This window comes from Sinohyriopsis cumingii, chromosome 10 (assembly GCF_028554795.1).
Source record: "Sinohyriopsis cumingii isolate HCF-2022 chromosome 10, ASM2855479v2, whole genome shotgun sequence".
In the NCBI taxonomy this organism is placed as follows: domain Eukaryota; kingdom Metazoa; phylum Mollusca; class Bivalvia; order Unionida; family Unionidae; genus Sinohyriopsis; species Sinohyriopsis cumingii.
Window position 1 is genome coordinate 50162351 of NC_142970.1, and position 5687 is coordinate 50168037.

At 33.4% G+C, this 5687-nt stretch overlaps 2 non-coding genes across 2 annotated transcripts; both read left to right on the plus strand.

Moving 5' to 3' along the window:
• Positions 1-1223: 1223 nt before the first annotated feature.
• Trnak-cuu (transfer RNA lysine (anticodon CUU)) lies at positions 1224-1296 on the plus strand. The gene has a single exon. It is a non-coding gene; the product is annotated as a tRNA-Lys (tRNA).
• A 3459-nt stretch (positions 1297-4755) lies between these two features.
• On the plus strand, positions 4756-4828 carry Trnak-cuu (transfer RNA lysine (anticodon CUU)). Its single transcript has one exon. It is a non-coding gene; the product is annotated as a tRNA-Lys (tRNA).
• Positions 4829-5687: the final 859 nt, after the last annotated feature.

Sequence of the window (5687 nt, forward strand, 5' to 3'; positions counted from 1 at the left end):
ATTTCAAATTTTTGGGGATGGTGGTGGGGATTTTCTTTTTTTTTTTTTTTTTTTGTCATTAACAACAACATCAACAAGATCAACAACAACAACAATAATAATAATTCATTTTATATCATCATCATTATTATCATCGTCATCACCATTATTATTACTTGTCAGACAGGCCTGTAATGGATAGTGAATCGGAGACACAAAGCCGGCTAATACATATTTATGACCAGAATATGTGTCAGATAACAATCGCTACAGGTGTCTCTGATCAAGTGACGTGACCCCCTTGGAATGAGTTCATCAAGCTCACCAGAAAATGTCTTCAATCCATATCTAATCCCCAGTGGAAGCTTATCCAGCCTTGATGCTCCCTTTTTGACATGGTTATTTATAAGCACTAATACGATTAATGAATAATTAATACAATTTTATTACACCTGGGAAAAAAGACGTAGAGAAAAATAAACATTGAAAAGACATTTGCTAAAAAAATCATGCCTACAATTATTGTAATGGTTTGGCATTTTATTGGCACTTTGGATCTATGTATTTATGCATGATTGGATGGCTTCAGATAACCAGACACTGCAGACACACACACACACACAGTTCACTAGCTCTGTAATACACAGTTCACTAGCTCTATGATACAGTTTACTCTTTCCATAATACACAAAAATTCGTTCTAGCGTGATATCGCTTTATCAATGCAGTATGGCCAACAATAATGTAATTAATTTATTTTCTGCACGGCTCCACACAGCTTTGCAATCCAAATAAAATTAAATGAATATATTCATTATTCGTTTCACTTTCAAAAGAGTGATTACATATCACAGTATGTCCATTAAATATCAAAGTATGTTCATTAAATATCACAGTATGTCCGTTTACTATCTACTAAATGCTTGCTGTCCCAAACGTTGCTATTGGTATCAATTCCGAATATTTACGATAGCCTCTACTGTATAACTGGCTGATTTTGATGCATAAACATATTTGACAGGGAATGCTGATTTTGATTCAGCTTTTTTACATGGAAGGATGAAAAGATAAGATTTTATCCGCCAATATCTCTCTCTCTCTCTCACACACACACACACACACACACACACACCTAAAGTGGGAAACCGGTTTTTAATTAGTAGACGGGTTACTAATCGTTACTATATATCTAGATAACATAAAACGCCCTAGACCACGGGATGATAAATTAGATGTTACTAGCTGCCTGGTTAGCTTAGTCGGTCGAGCACGGGACTCTTAATCCCGGGTTCGTGGGTTCGAGCCCCACATCGGGCGCTTATATTTTACTTACTTAAAGTAACGATCAGAGTGGTAAATTAGTACAACTGTAAAAATGTATATTGCTATGGAACATAGTACTTCAAGTGAACCACATATTACTTGTAAATACTACAGAGTAACTGTAAATAATTTGTCCCCTTTTTATCTTCACTACACTAGAATCTGTCTGCTCGTATTGCAGGTAGTAATATCTCTGGTTTAATCACGTATTTACTAAGACAATATTTAACAACATATTATTTAAATTATTACTTTTAACATCCTCTACCCTCTATTTCATTATATACGTTTACTCATTCTTTAATTTCAATTACATCATTTTACATGCAACTTGATAAATGAAGCCAATACAGATATATTGATGGTTTTAGAATAAGAAGCAAATTTATCGGGCTTTCAGATATTGCGCATTCGTATTAGTCCGGTAAATACTAAATACTCAACAATTAATTTCCTTGATCAACATCTATCATGAGATAAAATGAAACAGCAGCTTCGAAGAAAAGAGCAAAATGACTTTTGTGTATATCGTGCTTTGTTTTCATTAACATGGAACAATATGGCGCCGGAAGTAGACAAATCCACAATCGGAACAATTTCGGCCTTTGCTGTCGTACAAAGCGAATTGCACCCCACAATAAGCGAATCACCAAGCACATGAAATTGATGTGTATTCGTATAACAACTTCCAAACTTGGTTCACGACTTCATGGAAATGGTTGAGTGATGTTCCGATCGGCTGGCATATTACAGTTCGCACCGATACAAGGATGTCAAAATTTAATTCCGTGATCAGGAGATAAAATGAAACAGTAGCTACGACGAAAAGAGCAAACGGAAATCTGTATAATTCGTCTGGTTCTTTTGGGATATTTTGCACTACTTTGAAGCTACTGACATTGGTATAATAAATAATTATATTTGTCTTTACTGTCTTAATCGCAAACATTTAAGTTGGATAAACGTTATTTCAAAATGAAATTAATTTTATCTTTACTTATGTATCCAACTATATTTTCAAACATTTTTCCCTTTTGACATTACAATAGAGCACTAAAACTACGACGTAATTATAAAATCTTTTCCTTGACAATTAGAGTCAATGTAGTTGCGTTTACGAAGACATTTATTTATCTGGAAGTTTATTTTGCATCCTAAACGCTGTTCACAATAAATGAAGTCATCTACGACTATTCGGAATCAAAATCTGACCTAACTATGTTGTATTTTCCACGACTAAATTTTAATTACGAATATAATGACACAAACAGGCGCGTAAGCAAATGCACATAACACAAATACATAAGTAAAGACAGGTAGCCAAGAAAGGGTTCTCAATCTTCATGATAAAATAAAAATGACGTATTCCAAATGATCATAGCGAACATTGAAGAAGAAATGCTGGAAATAAATATACTGTCTGCCTTTAACTTGCCTGTCAATCAATATAAATCTTTGGACCTCTTTTCTGAATTAGTTCACTAATGTTTTATTATGAAGTAGAAGTACAATGTAACTTGACGAGAATAGGTAATAACTATTATCAATATCAGCCCGGTTAGCTCAATCGGTAGAGCACCGGCCTCTTAATCCCGGGGTCGTGGGTTCGAGCGAGTAAATTTTAAGTTTTAACAGTATATGCCATTTTAGATACACATTTCACATAACTCATATAATAAGTATAACAATAATGAAAATGTATTTTTTGTCCTTTATCTTATTGATTAACTATTCATTATTGTGGATTAACTGTTTTGTTGAATCTTTTTGCAAGGCAGGTAAACATTCACTGACTTTTGATTTTAACGTCGTCACTCAAATATGATGTTTCAGTATCTAATCATTTAAAATTTGTATTTCCAATTAAGATTAAGAAATCTGCAAGCTTTTTTTTTAAAAGAGAATGTTGCTGGCGACTTATTTGGCTTTCACTTGTTTCAAACAAGTTTTAGTTAAATTTAACTGTAATGAAGCTACTTATAAATGAGATATCGTTCTGCTTTTGGCAGTGTGTTTTAAGTTAAGACAACGTGTTATAACTTTCCTTTACCGTTGTTCCGAAGAGCTTGCTTACAAAAATTCTGACAAAGGATCAATTTTGTGTTTTTATGCACAACAACAAACTCAGATCTAAAAGACAATAGTCAAAGTAGAGTTTTATGAATAACATATACAATCACATTATATTGACACGATGACATCGGATATTGAAGAAAATACTTCCGTTTGGCTCTTGATATGTCAGACTAATTTTGCTCGGAGAAGGACCAGCTAGTAATAGCGACGTACGGTTTTAACATCGCGTTGCAATTTATATCATGTCATGAAATAAACATTGCGCTGTAATTACTCAATAATGAGACCATTATTTTGAAGAAAAATTCTTTAACATGTAAACATATCGCGACGGAAGCAGACAAATTCACAATCGGAACAATTTCGGATTTTGCTGTCCTAACAAACATAACAGGCGAATCGCCAAGCACATCAAATTGATGTGTATTTGTCGTGTAGCCACTTCCAAACTTACGTCACGACTGGATGTAAATGGTCGAGCGATGTTCTGGTCGGCTGGCCTATTACAGTTCAGACTGGTACAAAGATGCCAACATTTGATTTCATTGATCAACATCTCTCAGAGGATACAATGATAAAGCAGCATCGAAGCATATAGTAAAAGGAATTCTGCATAACTGGTCTAGTTGTTTTGTTATAGTCTGGACTACTTTCCAAGCTACTGACATACGGTTAATAAATACTTATGTTGTATTTATTATCTTAATCGTAATAATTTAAATTAAATAAACGTTATATCAGAACAAAATTCATTTTAACTTACGCTTACGTATCCGATTTTATTCTCAAAATCGTTTCGCGGTGACAATCATTTAGAGCATTAAAACTACGACGTAATTGTAAAATGTTTTCCTTAACAATTAGCGTAAATGCAAATGTGTTCACGAATAAATCGATTTATCTGGGCGTTTCATTTTGTAAACGCATGTTTACAATAAGATAAGACATCCAAGAATATTCGGAAATCAACATCTGACCTATCTATGTTGTACTTTCCACGACTAAATTTTAATTACGAACATAACGTTGAAACATCTGATTTATGTTGGAGTATCCACGACTAATTTTTAATTACGAACATAATGACACAGATAGGTACGTAAGCAAATACATATAACACAGGCACCCAAGTAACGACATATAACTAAGGAAAGCTTCTCAGTCTTACTGATAAAACTAATAACGATATATTTCAATTATTTGTGAAACAAACATAGCGGACGGTGATAAAAGTGCTGGAAATAAATATAGTTTGTCTTTTGCTTTCCTGTGGAAATGATATAACTCGTTTGATTTCTTTTCTGAATTGGTTCATTGATGCGCGATAAATATATGATGTAACTGGAGGAGAAAAAGCAATAACTTATGTCGACATCAGCCTGGTTAGTTCAGTCGGTAGAACACGGGACTCTTAATTCCGGGATCGTGGATTCGAACCCCACATCAGGTAAACATTTTTTTTCAATAGCTAGTAAACGCAACGTTTAGATGCACATTTCTCATGTTCATTTATATCAGAAAGCACATACACAACACAATACTTTATATTAGAGATCACATACACAATACAATACTTTATATTAGAGATCACATACACAATACAAAACTTAAAAATAATTTTGCACTTTATCTTAAACGTTCACAGCGCATCATAATGGATTAACATATTTTGTTGAATGTATTAGGCAAGCATTTGAATTCATCGCTTTTTGAGTAGTGACATAGGCATAATACAAAATTAGGTTGTCTTTATCGCAAACATTTAAGTTAAATACGCGTTATATCCAAAGGAAAATTCAGGTTAACTTAATCTTATGTATCCGACTCTATTCTCAAATCCGCGTCTCGGTGACAATCATTTACACCCTTAAAACTGCTACGTATTTATACAAATGTTGTCCTTAACAATTAGCGTGAATGTAGTTGTGTTCACGAAGAAATTGATTTATCTTGACGTTTTATTTTGCATGCTGATTGCATGTTTACGGTAAGTTAAGTCATCTAGGACTATTTGGAAATCAACATCTGACCTGTCTATGTCATACTTTCTACGACTTAATTTTAATTACGAACATAATGACAGAAATAGATACGTAAGCAAATACATATAACACAGGCACCTAAGTGACGACATATAACTAAGGAAAGCTGCTCAGTCTTGCTGATACAAATAAAAATGATGTATTTCAATTATTTGTGAAATAATCATAGCGGACGGTGAAAATAATGCTTGAAATAAATAAATATAGTTTGTGTTTTGCATGCCTGTGGAAATATTATAAATCGTTGGATCTCTTTTCCGAATTGGT